The sequence below is a fragment of the Falco punctatus genome (genome assembly GCF_963210335.1).
Source record: "Falco punctatus genome assembly, chromosome: 8".
Taxonomy (NCBI): domain Eukaryota; kingdom Metazoa; phylum Chordata; class Aves; order Falconiformes; family Falconidae; genus Falco; species Falco punctatus.
This window is the reverse complement of record NC_137588.1, coordinates 24,785,958-24,801,345: the sequence shown is the minus strand read 5'-3', so window position 1 is coordinate 24,801,345 and position 15,388 is coordinate 24,785,958.

Here is a 15,388-nt window from a genome sequence, read left to right as displayed (position 1 = left end):
GCAGGGGAATAAGCAAAACCAAAGCTAAAATTCCTTCAAACAGTAAGTCTATACATGAAAGAGATCAAGAAAAAGGGTGTTCTTTAGCTTAGAACCAAGATAAAGATATACTACAAGAGGGAAATGAGGGACTTCAGTAGAGCTAAAGGTGGGGAAAATGAAAAGACAATTCATTTGGCTTGAGGATGCCAATTTCCAGAGATGGAAGAGTCTGGTAAAACTTTTTAGGAGCAGATGATGGAGTTCTTCAGTTATGTCGGCTGTTTACTTGCCTTTTTCATTCAGGGAAGACTGGAATTTTATTGTTTGCTTGGAGACCAAAATAGAGAAAGTTATATGCCACTCCAGCAATGAGAATGCAAAATTAAGTTTTAGGCTAATGTCTACATTAATTTGGTGAAAGTCTGGAGCAATATCCTGCTTTTCCTAAATAAGATGAAACTAGGTACACAGCTATAAGTAGGCATTTTACTTTTTTTATTTTCATCTCATTCTCAGAAAATTATCTAGCGCATGGCAACAGAGAGTTACTAGAAAATATGCTATCAAGACACTTAAGTATCAAAGCATCCATTTCTTTTCAAAGGCACTACAAACAATGGCTTACTTTAATTCTATCTCAGTTTGAGCTATATAGATATATATACACACAATATTTCAATACATTTCTTGTACAAAGGTGACTGAAAAACGAAAGTATTTTTTTCAAATGCCTTAACCTTTCACAAAGCATAATCATATTTTCATTTGTTTTTCTTTTCTTTGTGAATTATTATTGTAGCATGCTGATAATTTGTAAAAAGGAAAATGCTAATAAGTAAATATTTGGTATATCAGATGTATTTATACCAAAATATTTGGTTTTATCTTAGAAGTAATTTGTTTAAGTCAAAGTCAGTCATGTCTAATGAGTCTTCTGGGGATTCTTAAGAATTATTTTACTTTTTCAGATGTTTCCAAGCTGTATGTTCCTCTAGATCAGGGAATATATGTTAATCTTCACTCACATCCTGTTAAATGAAACAATATGTGTAAGTAAGAGTTATGACTACATTCTCTACTCAAATAACTGCTTTGACCCATACAGAGAATGTGCTCTGCTATGTTCTGGGTTTTTTTAAGGTTATCAAATGCTATCAGACAACAGTAGGCAGCAAGACCTGGAGCTTCTGGGTCTAGTGTAAAACCCACTAAAATTGATTGGAATCATCCAGCAACTTTAATGAGATTTGGGTCAATCCTTTAAAACTATTTGCCTTCAGCTGTTTCCTCATACTGGCTGCAGCTTTAAAACATACCTCAAACTTCAGCTGGGGACACCATCATTTACATAGGGAGTAGATTGCTCTCTGACTACGTTTAGAGTGGCAAATACTGTGGTCAAACAGTGAAGAGTTAAATAGCTGGAGATAAGGAGATCTGAAATTTACGTTATATTTTTCTTTTCTTTTTTTCTTTTCTTTTGACTAGCTATAGTTTAGACCCATTAGCTGAATGTCCATTTGCAGTTGGAGTGTATTAGATGTGTTCCTGTTTTGCATCTTCCAGTTTAGTTTCACTCAAAAGGAATTCATTTGTACTCTGAGACTCCTCTGCAACACAACCCAAAGTACAGTGTGTAGGGACAGCTGAGAGATACACTGGACTCTTGCCTTAACTAAAATATTAAAGGGATAAAAATCAACTTCCTCTTGCCACATATACTTGTTTGATTTATCAAAGCAGGTGGAACATCCCATTTTACTCCAGTAAACACCCTGACAAATAACTTGTTGAGATAACATGATTTCCCACTATTATCCTTCGGGAACATCATATTTAGCAAAGCTCAGAGCTCTAAAAGATAGGAGTTACAGAGTTAAGGTCAAATCAAATACAACCAATTATTCATTACTGCTGCATTTGTGTATTAGAAAAACTAATATGTGTTAAAAGCCACAGATATAGTGTCTTGATTGTAAAGGCAAAGGGATTGTAAACTGTTATATGTGTAATGCACGTTATATGTGTAGTGCACATGTAGTGTTGTTTCTGGGAGACCATCTATGTGTTTAGATGGGATGTATCACCAGTAACAATTTGCTGATAGTTTGCCCTTGACGGTTTTAAGTATACTGCTGTAAGAAGAAAAAGTAGAAAGAATTCATCTAATGAACTATCAGAACAAAACTTAAAGAAGAAAGAATCAAGACTGAGATATTCAAAGCATATTGTTAAAAAAAAATGTGAGTTTTGCTGAACTCTGTAGTTTGGAGAGGTGCTGGAACCTTCCAGGCAAAATTCTTGTTAAGCTGTTATTTAATTTCCAGTGTTAGAACCAGAAATGTTCCTAGTGGCATTAACATCCAGTTCCACATTTTTGTTGCCATACAGATGTGCAGTTAACCTCCATAGCTGCTATCTACTGGTAGAGGATGCTTTAAACTTGCTATGGGCTCCTCATCCAAACTGTACAACTGGAGCAGTGGAAAGCAGAACTGAAATGGATTTTGAAATGATTTGAGGACAGTCCTCAAGAGGAACAGGAGGGGAAAGCAGAGAAAAGTTGAGGCTCAAGAACTGGCATGTTTTATTTCATGGTATTTACAATAACTGAAATATATGAGAGTACTTAACATTTTTTCTTTTTTTCCTCACCTTTATCCTACTCTCTGCACCTCTCTGTCTCTGCAAAAGGACCCAAACTTCTCTGTCCTGCAGTCTAAAACTACAACTGTACATTCTGAGCTCACATGATAAGGGTTAGCCTAATCTTTTTCATTTTCTAAATACATGGTTAGGCTGCTAATGCACTCTGTCTAACCTCTGTCTTTAAAAAAGATTTGTAGGTCATCACTGAATGTAAAATTCTGTTATCCTTTAACTGCCTGTGAAACATATATGTCATTAGATATATTTTACATTAAGGTATACAAATGCCACCTGGCAGAACCCTAATGATATTCTAAGGTACATGAAAATATGTATTTAAAACTACTTTCACATTTAACTTACAAATATAAATAAATATAAATACATACATATGCATGTGCTTGTTAAACTCACAGTCTACTTGTTTCCCATTTATATTCTAGCCTTAGAAATGGTAAGATTGAGGATAAAATAGAGTTTTTTCATAATTCATGTGACTTGTTTATTTTTTTTAATTTTAGAATAAGCATTTAAATTTAACCACCCATTACTTTTATTAGAAGACCCATTTTTAATACCATTAAAGGAAGATACTCTAAACAATCAACTGGGATTCAAATTTTTTCTTTGAGGGGAATATCATAAATTCTAATCTCTTTTAGTGTTGCAATGAAAAGGAAACAAATACAAATATCAGAAATGTTCCATCACAAGAAACTGCAGAAAAATACTTTAGATTAATCTAAATATTCCATTTTGATGTGACTATCTTAACTTTATATCCAGTAGGCAAACCAATGCAAGATGCTTTCAGAATTTTCTGGTTTGAAATAGCTGGGATAGAATTCATTTAAATTCTTAAAATAATTTTCTCTCTAAAGAAACTTAAAAGTCTTGAAAGTTTTCACAAAGTATCCTACTTCTGATAAATCACAATTTTCAATTTAAATATAACCAAAATATTCCAACTAACTCCAAATATTAATTCAGCAATAATAAGCTTATGTTTATACAACCTTCCATCCCAAAGTATTTTATGTTTTCATTTGTTGAACTTGTGCATATTTCCATAATCTAATTGTATCTTTGAGCCTCTGCTGAAGCCTTATTTGCATTTAATATCCCTAAATGTCCATTCTGATTTTAATCTATATTTATATTCTCTTTGAAGATCAAAGTTCTGAGCAGTATAATTTCCCTTAATATTATCTGGTTCCAATATCTTTCTGCAAGAAGACATGTTTACTGAAATCTTATACCACTTGTCAAACCTGAGCATTTGTGTTGATTATTCTTCCAAATACTAGTGCTAGCAAAATCAAAGATGCAATCTTTGTGTTTGAGAATGGCAAACACAGATCAGAAGGCTTTTCTAAGCATACAAAGTACATAGTTGTTATTTGATGAAGGATATCAACCTTTGTATAAAGCACAACCGCTAAATTTCATGATAGATTATGTATTGTCTGTGTTTTTTTCTGAATGGTTATGTAAATACATTAATAAAAATTAATATTCAAGGTGATATAATGACATTTTTTGCTTTTTGGGTAATTCCACTGCAGAACTAATGCTAATAGGTTGGCTTCTCAGAAGAAACACAAAGAAATTATCATATATACGGCATCCATGTTGCAAAGGTTTTGTAGACATGAGCATTTTGTATTTGCAACTCAGAAGTTTGCATCCTTAGTATCGTTAGGGCATGTTATTAAAATCCATTCTATCAGATTCATTATGAATTGCATATACTGTTTAAGACTAGAATTTGTATTGTTTGAAAAATTCAGATGCAGTGAGAGAGGTGGAGTATGCTAGCTCTGTTCTGATTGCTGGTTTTAGTGTTACACATGGAAATTGATTCCTGCCACCATCACTTCCATGACTTCTTACTAAAGCCAGAAGACATTAGACATATTGCATACCACTCTCATCTCTCTTTTTGCTTGCCTGGTAGTTTACATCAGCCATACCTCAGTGCTTGTTAATATTCACCAAGTACTTATCAGATGGTCAGAACCTCAAAATCTAGAAGAATTCAAGGGCTGTAAAATGTTAGGATCATTGAAGCTACTGCACTGCCCCAAGACAGAAAGAACTGTTGTTACATCATTTCTGACAGATGCTTGTCTAACTTCTAGTAAAAGGGATTCCACTACATCTCCAAGCTGTCTATTCCTGTCTTTATTATTAAAATAAATAATCAAATTCTAATATATTATCTGAAGACCATTACTTCTTTTAGTGCTCTTCACAAACATGGGAATAGGTTCTTCCTTTCCCGCACAACAGTTCTTGGACATGTTGCGCTGTTACCAGCTCTCTCCGATTTCTTGTCTCTGGACAAATAACTTCAAATTTTTCTGGTTATCCTTTTAGGTAGTTTCTTGGACCCAAGCACCTCATTGCTGTTCTCTAGATGCTCACTAGGCACTGTCTTGTCTACAAGTGTCATATCTGCAGGTGGACACATTTCAGCCCCGGCTTTTCTGCTTTTAACTTCCTTCAGCTCTTCTCCTGAGCAGAGCAAAAGAACTACTTCACAGGATTCTGTTTTCATATCCCAATGTGATATCTGCCTTTTTCAAAACCAAATTATGCTGTTGACCAATATTGGTAATAACTCCCTAGTGCTTTCCTATACAAGTGCCACCTAAATATCCTTTTCTCAATTTGTATTTTTGCATCAAACAGTCTTTGATGTTACCTTACATTTGTCCCACTGAATCACATGCGATTTGTTCTAGCAAATCTCAAAATCTGTGAAGACCACTTTGCTCTTCAGACAGCAATAGTAAGTACTTAGAACTGCAATGTTTTGTATGGCCCGTTTTTCACATCAGAATGCTACCAACAATATTGAAGAGTAACTTCGGATTTAACAGGTTCTGCAGCTACCCTGTGTTGATACCCTGCATAACAAGAAATGTTCTGTCACTGCTGTACAGAAAACCTTTGAGGGTCTACTTACCTTAAGGCATAAGACACAGAACACATCACATGGGGGTTTTTTCCTAAAGTGGAAAATGGTCAACTGGTTGTGTTCCTGTCCTTCCTGGTTAACTGTCATGCTCTCCATTCATTTGCTATACCTCAATTATTACTGAAAAACAACTGTACCTTCTTTGTAAGGCCAACCCATTAACATAAAATAGTTGGATAGATAGCGCTGCAGGAATGGAAAACACTAAACACTCTGCTTCAGAAAGGAATTTAAAATAATAAGCTCTTGTTAATATTCCATTACTTCTGGGAATATTTTGTAAAGAAGTGTTTCAATTTATCGCCAAGTCCCCTACAGACAGTGCTGCTCACTGCAGTCTCTGTTGCTGAATGCATTCTGGTAATATGTGACTTTCTCCTGTTGAGGAGAAATTAATACAAAATGCTATTCAATGAGCTACAGCCAGCTGCACTGTCAGTCAATTAACATGTTTATCTATATCTAGGTTTCCTGCTTGTCACAGCACAAGCAAAACTGGAAGACTGCAACAAGGCTTTACCACCAGTCAGATTCTGCTGCCCACACTGGTTTGTCATCCTCCAGAGGCCAGATAATTTTCCTCCTTGTCTCTACTAGGTCCAGCTTCTCCCTTCTCCAGACTCCTCCTTCATCTGGCCTCTCTCCTACACTCCTCAGGGCTATTTAACCACTTAGCGGGACGAGCTACACCTGCACATCATCCATGTCAATCAACCCACTGCCGTTGAAGCAAGGCCACAGCTGCATGTTATCAATGTCAATTAACCCACTGCCTTCACTCCTCTACACCTGCTGACACCTCAGAAATCCCTAAGTGAAAATTGTGTATATGCAAGAATTAAACAGAACCAAACTATGCAGAAATAAGGTTTTTCAAACAGATGAAAAAGGAAAGTTCTGTCTTGAAATCCCACAATGTCTAGATTCATTGCTCTCTGTGTTTATGAAGTTTCACTCAACAGTTTTATGTTAATTTGCAAGAGTGTCCCATTGAAAAATAAGGTATTTATTAAATCTTCAATTCACCTCAAATTTTACTGACAAGTAAGCAGAAAAAATTTTACACATCTACCACAATCTGGATAGGCTGCCAATGATGAAGTCATCACACAAGTTAAGAAAAAAAAAATCCCACAATCCTTCTTGTGACATGTGGAAACAAAAGGTTATTGGGATATTGGGAGGGTTAATTTTATGCTTGTAATGAGCTTGTTTACAAAACAAAAAATACCCCAAAAGGCCGGAGACTCCCCACTTTTTCTTGAGTTTCTCTGGGGACCAATTACACCTCTCTAGTGTGCTCTCAAGCTTGTACTAGGTTCTGACCAGCTTCATTTTTCAGCAAGGTGACCAGGTGTGAAAACATATCGTCACCTAGGTGCAAATGGAAAAAATATATGGGTATAAAATATATAGTGTCCACTTTGGCACCTGGGGGTCTCCTTAAGGGTGCATTGTTGGAAGCAGACCAAAAATGAAATGGTAGAAATTTTACAACTCCAAGACTATACTGGGATCCCATAGTCTGGGACCATTTCTACCCACTCCACAATGATACCCAGTCATCACTGTTCACAAACGCCAGCCATGGGAACAGTTTAGAAGACTGCATCACTATTATTTCTTTAGATCTTCTAGAAGCATTAAATTGCTTATAGCCAATCAGTAGAACCACAAGCTCCTACCACTGTTAACTGTTTCTCCTTTTCATTTGTTTCACTGGCAAAATGTGTAATCCTAGCTGTCTAAGACAGAGCTTCCGATTCCTGGTAGAAGGGGACCCCCACAGTCTTTGCTAGAAACATCAGCTTACCTTCTCTCTCACCCTTAGAGTAACTGAATAAAACCAGGATACCACACCTATAGGGCACAGCTTCTGCCTTGCAGCTATGGAATCAAAATTTAAAAATTAACTACTTTACACTCTTAAGACAAACTGAAAGGCATCCACAGAATAATATGACCTGTGTCCTCGTACCTGTACCAAACCACTAATCTGCCTCTAGATTATATTTCTAGCAATCCAGGGTAAAATACTTGTCTTCTGTAGTATTTGCAAAATGCTTCTTTTTCCCTTCCCCATGTCACAGAAATTAATGGATTTAAAGCCACAGACAAAAGTTACTGATAAAAATTGCTTTCAGTCTTGTTAACATTTAATATTTAAACTTCAAAACCCACTTTGTTGGAGACATTTAAATGTATGTGTGTATCAAATCATTGTGTCTTTTAAGATTGTCATGTGTGGTATTGCATGCCTGAAATATACAGAAGACTTTAGGTAGTTATGTGAGTGAATAATGTGACCATGTGATACTGCTGTTTCCAATTCTTACCCTGTGGGTTAACAATAAAGGGGATTTTCTCTCTAATTAAGAAGCAGTTTAAACAAAACAAAACAAAACAAAAAAACCAAAAAAAAAACCCACCAAACAAATAAATGTTACTTAATTGTAATCTTATCTTTTGTCATGTTCTTTGTAACATCCAGATGGGAACAGACACGCAGCAACAAAGCAGCCAAGTCAGGCAGAAAAAAAAACCCCAAAAGTCCTCAGAATTCTCCAAAAGCAACTGAGTCTGCAGACTCAGTTACTATGTAAACTCTATGCTTCATAAGTAATTTAAAGACTTAGTACAAGTGGCTTGTGGTTTAATCTTTTAATTCCATTGCTCCATAAGTATCCTTGTAGGTTCATTGAGCAAGGAATTCAGTCAAAATATTTGGGGCCCGTTTTTTCTAAAAGGGGTTGGGTATGGAAAAATGTGCAGTAACTGGAGCTTCTGAAAAGTCTGCAAACTAACCTCCAAATTTACGTGACATAAAACCCATTATCTTTCAGGGATTCTTGTGTTTCAGGCTGTGCACATTTACAACATCAGATGCTTGCCATAGCAGACACTCCCTATCAGTGAACATCTGTGGAATGTATCCAAGCGGTTACAGCTAAACATACAAATTTGTGCCACCAGGTCAAAAAGAAAACATGGCAAGGAGGAAATTGCTTTCACGTTTTTGAAGATGGTTTATGGATGCTATGCACCATTGTGAAAAATCTCAGTTCTGTGTGCTGAAAATCTTAAAAATATGCACGCACACATTCCTGCTTATTCTAATCAAAGTTTTAACTTGGATTATAAATAACTCTAGAATTTTAAAGTACTGCAGCCAGGCTTGGCTAATACCATAAAGTTAATAGTTATATATCAAATAACATGGTCATAGTGGATAGGATACATGAAGAAGAGGGAAACATGCACTATGTGGACTTCTTGTATTTCCTTTAGCTTTGGTTAAGAAATGGCAGTAGCCAGAGGCAGACCACAGGCTGGCAAGAAGGAACTGATAACTTCTTCTTTTGATGTGATGTTTGAAATATATATAGGGAAGTTAATGTGTTATTTGCTTGAACCTAGCATATTTTACTCTGATTTACATACACTTTATTTGCATTTAATTTAAGTTTGTAAATTTGCACAGAATGAATAACAGTATGAAAGAACTGTGACAACTATCACAATTTTTTTAAGGTCTTTAATATTGAAAACATAAGCATTGATGTATTTTATATGAAAAGGTACCTTAGCTTTTTTTAGTGACAAAGCAACATAGGCTGAAAAGCCAAGATGTGACATGAGAGTTCTCACATCATATTTAGTAAAATTTTATATTAATATATTTTAATAAGACATTAAACTTTTTATTAATATAGACATGTAAATATTTTTATTTTGAAAGTTTTTAACCAGTAGAGAAGCAACAAGCCCTATAGACTAAGAGAAAAAATTATGCTTTTTTGCTTGAGTTTCTGATGTTTTAATTGACATAACATAAATATAAGTGAAGTGATTTTGCAAGCCTAATCTTATCCTGAGTATTGAGTTTGTCTATTGCCACTGTTATCAATGCTGTAGTGAACAGCCATGCACACACAATTTTGTGTGGCAGATATGCTGTTCACAACTGAATCCTTTGGAATTATCATGGCTAATTTTTCTCAAGACAAAATCCAATTCGTGTAAGAATTTAGAATATGTTTTTGTTTCAAAGTAAATCCATATTCTTACTTTGGTGTGGCTTCTACCAGCCAGAAACTATGATTTTCATTAGAGTTACTTAACCTCAAGTAAGCCAATTCCATAGAGAAGGTTTCGTTTGATCTAGCATGGTGCAGTCAGAACGTGGGCTGATCTGCCTGAACAGCAATGAAGTACCTGCCCTCGGTTCAACCCTGCCTGCCCAAAGGAACAGAGAACCTATTCAAGAGCTTTATTGGCAAAGGAAACATAGAAAACTTTCTAAAATGTAGGTCGCTATCCTTGTCAGGGTACATGGTATATCCTTGCAGAAATCCCAGTGACATGCACAGGTGCACACCCTATATGTAAAGTAACTTTGATATAAATTTAGGGTTCACACCTTCAGAAAATTAGTCAATATGCTCTTATGTGCCACCGGTGACCTAAGGTAACTGCAGTGCTGACAGGCTCATAATTATGAAGCACATTTCCATCCTCTCATCCAAGCTTTCAGAAGGTAATCTCACCCACATTCTCTTTTAATGTCATGTTCAAGCACCTAAGATAATTACACAACACTCTACTGAAATGTAGAAAAGTTTTCTTCTAGAAAAGTGGAATTTTTTATATAGCATGTTAGCCTGTAAGATAGTTTTAATTATTACTTTTTTCTTATCCACAGTGCCAGTATTAAATGCATCTTGGAATAAGCAGAGACTGCTGGGTTTGAACAGTCTGATTATGGAACTTTACCTGTTAAATGGGGTTGGTTAGTGATGCTGAAACACTTTAAAAAGTCTGTGCTCCCGTTACACGGTGCTGCTGAACATGCCAGGACAATCTGCCTCAGTGTTCAGGGATTGTTGCAACTGAACCACAAAATGCATGGCAAAGGCTATAAACTCTTGTTTATATCTCTCAATAAGAGGCTTTATTTTGGTTCCTTTCTGTCAGTTTGAAACATTAATTTTTCCCCTTCAAAGATGGTGTCTTGGAGGGCACAAGCCTGTATTATTTGGTAGGAGTTCATAACAAATAAAAACTATCACCGATTAGAATATCAAAATGTTTTTCAGTAGGTTTTCTTAATGAGTATTGTAAATTAATGATTGCATGCAGTTCTAAGATTTGCAATTTAATTTATGAAACATCTGTAACATTTTTCAAATTACATTTACCAAGTATGTTATTTAGTGAACTTAAGGAAGGAGATCAGCTTTTTTATATTTCTATAGTATTCTTCAACTCACGATTGCAAAGAATTAACCAATGTTATCCCCAGCTCATGAGTGTTAAAGTGGGAGCATTGTGAAGGGTAAATGACCTGAATTGTCACAAGGCAAGTCAGCAGCAAACCTAAATCTTCTAAATCTGTTCCCTGGACCAGAGTATCTCCCTTGGTTCCTGTGGCTAAATTAAGGAGCATGTGTATCAAATATGTTGGCTATATCATGCTTCATATGGCTCATAAATTCATACAAAGTTTATGAATGTATCAAAATTTACAAATATATTGTGTATTAAACTCAGGTTTAACACTGAGCTAGAATTCCTTTTGCTAAACCCTGTGAACCTCTCACTAGAAATTCAATTGTCTCCCCCTTCCAATCACAGGGTCAACTGTTGCTTTGCTGATGGATCTCAGATATCTTTTCCTAAACACTGAATTAGGAATTTCTCCAGCATCTTTCAGAAATACAGGTTTTAGCAATCAGCTAAGAGTCTATCTTCTAGAATTTAGCCATCTCTGGCTTTCCTAATCTGTTTTGTTTTCTATATGTGGTACTCAACTTTTCCTCAACTGAAAGAAAACTTTAGCTAGATCTTATCAGATCAAGCACTCTTTTAAAACAGCAGTTAAATGCAAAAAAAAACCCCAAACAACCCAAACAAAAAAAAAAAAAAAAACCACAAGCCAGAAACATTGTGTGGTGATGCTTTTTAGGAGGTTTGTGATAAACACTGTAGACAGCCACAAAGCACCATTAGTGCTAAATGGTGTGAGCCACAAGTTCTGCAGCACTGTGTAGCATCACACTAACATTTGTCACTTGAATGCCCCCTTCACTGTTTCTACAGATATTTTGAAAAATATGCCAATATATACATAGATTTCTTGTAAAAACGTGTTTATGTATGGATAGTTAATTAAGTACTTTTTATTTTACATATTTCACCTAATTTTGGAATATGTTCTTGTACAATCTCAGGCAAAACTCCTATCCACAAAGTTAGTCAGGCATATTTAAAAATTATTTTCAAGCCAAGATAATAAGATTTATTTTGAAATGGATTCTGAAAATGTTTGGGTTTGGCATGGTCACACATTTGTTTTCATGCTGTCAGTTTGGGTTTGACATTAAAAACTGACACACGTACAGAGATAGGCTTCAAATATATTTTGTATTTTTCTTGGCTAACTTTTTTTTTAAATGAGACATTTGTGTGAAACAATTTGATTCCAATACAACTGTATTTTTCCAACAACTAAAATACTGCCTGAACATTCTAAGCTCTGCTGAGGAGGAAGCAAGGTGAGATGGATAACACTCCTATGTGAAACTTCTGGTTCTCAAAAAACACATACCAAAATACTTTTTTCCTGTTCTGTTTGCTTCTCCAACTGCATTACCACATAAAAACTGAATTCTACATGTTTTCCTTCAGAACATGGCTCTGTCAGCTAGAAATATTGTCTGTAGGACTGTAAGGCATGAGAAACAAAAAGTGATAACTCTATGAAGTGAGGGTATTATGGGATACGAGGATATTATTACACTGCAACCACAAGACAAGCAGTGCTTAGGGAAGTTGGAATGGCATAGTTTCCTCCTTATGGGTACAAATGTATGGAGGCTGACAACAGAAAGAGAATTTTAATTCCCTGGCTCTTTAAGACTACAGCATATGAACCAAGCCTGATCACAGTTCAGATGGCCAGACTTGTATGAGGTTTAACTTGGACAGACTGTGTACACAGGGGAGATGCAGCAGCAAAGACATGAGAGCAAAGACGTCCTCCTTTGAACTCTCCCCTTTCTATTGTTGCTTCTAAATTAGACTGAATTCATTCAGATATAGCTGCGCACCCTAGATTCATGGATCATTCATGTAACATAGTCTCCAGAGAAAAGAAAAATTCAAAGTGTTGTGGAAGTAGAGTAAAACTTCCGAAAAATAAAGTAACAGAAGTGAGCTGTCCAAATGAGAAAAAGAAAATTACTGTGAAAAGAAAGAGTTAATACAAATAAGCAGCTAATCTTAGACTGCAACCCCCATGCTGAAGCTTAGGCTACATTTTATATTTTTGGAATGTATCCTAATTTTCAAAGTCAAATGGGGAAGGGTTTAATTCCATGTAAAAATCCAGCCATAAAAAAAGAGATTGCACAACAACTTCGTTCTCTACTTTCTGAGTTCAACAGAAAACATTTAAAGAGGAATTATAGTGTTTTCATTGAGCTCTATCTAATAAAATCATTGCTTTGAATTTTTTTACCATAACATATTGTTTAAAAAAGTAAAATGGAGGAGTTCAACCTGTGCATATACTCTTTTATACTTTTTCATATTTACACTTTTCCTATCCATATAAAAAGGAACCAACAGATACAATCTGGTCTAATTTCTAGCATGGTCTCACCAGTAGGATATAGAAATGCAGTTCTAGCCATTAAACTTCGTAATTTGATGCCACAACTGAGTAGTTTTTGGGAGCCCAATTTCTGAAAATAACTTTTTTTCTTTCTTTCTCTGTGAACACAGGGAATCCAGAGAGTCTACTGTTCATTCAAATCTTTGTTGTCCTATGACAGTGTGTTCACATTTTTTGCAGATCTTACCTTTACCATTCACGTGACTGATTTGAGATATTTATGTGCCCCAACTTTCAGCAGCGCGGGAAAGCTAAACTTCAGAACGCAGGAAGTAGCACTGCTAGTAGAGAAGGTTACCAAATATAATCAGCTCTCAATTACCAGTAGGGGATTTTCTGGGTTGTGGATTAACTCTGCCACCCTGAAAGGGAACCTGCTATATGATACGTTCACCAAGTCCAGCACAGAGCTCAGCCTTCTTCCCTGTCATGTGGTCTCATGCTTCTGACCCAGCAGTAAATTCAGCACAGAATATTTTTCCCCAGTTTAATTTTCATGTGTTCCTCTGTTAGTTGCACCTTTGTATTACTGAGTTATTCCACCCTCCTCTGCCATGCACAATCAAAACTGAGTGGCTACAGTACAAATTTTGAACAATCTGAATAACATGCTGACAAGATAATGTGCCTAAGCAGAATCGTGAGTCGCCATAAACCTTCTACACGGTATTAGGACTTCACAAGCCTTTAGAAAGAAAGGTGGTTATAACCCTCTAGTAAGACATCAACACAGTTATCTATGTCAAATTAATTCTATATTCAAAAGTACAGAAGTGCTGTTAGGTTCACAGTGAGTGTTAATATGGTTATAACTGTCTTTATGCCCCAAAGATAAATAATATTTGTATGTGGTGCACTGACCCTTTCCTGAGGCATGTTCTTCCTTCTCTGTGCTCAATTCTCACCACTTCAATTTTTCTTTGTAGGTTGCATCTGATTGAAAGATTTCATTTTGCCTAACAACGGGTGAACGGAACCGTAGGTATCAGAAATCAGCATATTGACAGTGAAGGAACTCCTGCAATGTACAGCCAAAAACTGAGCTCTGGGGAGCAGGGAGGGGGGTTGGCGGTTTCCAAGAAAAAATAAGACTAAGCTGTATTACACTGAAATTGAGATTTTTCTTAATATATATTATTCTTTTTGCCTTAAGCACATAATTATAAAGCTGATCTTCTGAATTTCAGATATGTAATATGAATTTCAGGCAGATTTCTCCTTAAGCTAGCAGGATAGGTAGAACTCAGAAATAATGAAGTCAAAATACTGTCTTACGTTTAGTTAGAAGAGTAAGATACAAAAATGGGTAGTCTCTATCAGAACTATATACCACCTATACCTAATGCTTGTCACTTTTTCAGGTCAAAAAGTGGCTAAAGGAAAGAACCATGCATTTCAAGGTTTTTTCTGAAACATAGTCAGGGTTCATCCATGAAACTCACACTTTGCATATAAAGTTAAAAGGCAGATTTATAAAATCATGTGAGTTATAGTTCTTAGTTTGACACTGATATTATTAATGCTGAAAACAAAATAAAATATCGTTAACACTGGAAACACTACTACATAGAGACCACTTCTTCTATACTAGTTTGTTTTTTTAAATGTTGTAAAGATTATATCAGTCAGAAACATACTGATCTAATATCTAGTTTAAAGAGCCATAAAATGTTCTTGCAAGTGTGGACAAAGAAAAGTTCATACAGTGAACAGCACTGAAAGATCCTGAATAATCTATGGCTTAGATATAAGTGTTTAGACATTACAAGATGTCTAAAAAAGAAAATAAATCAATAAAAGCTGTGTTCTCTGGCTCATGGTGATAAGATTTATTTACAGCCAAAGGAATGATGACATTTTAGAGAGAAAAGAGAACTCTTGTTTTTCCTCACACTCTTCGGATCAGTCCAAGTAACTGAATATCACATAGTCATAAATTAATAAAAACTCTGAAGTACAGATCATTAACTTATTCAGTTTAACAAGGAGTTTTAAGAACAACCACCATCAGTAGTTTTATAGATTTTTTTCTTACTAAAAAGCAAGATAGATATATCTTTAGGCTAGATATAAACTCTGCTGCAAGACTGTTCTCAAGT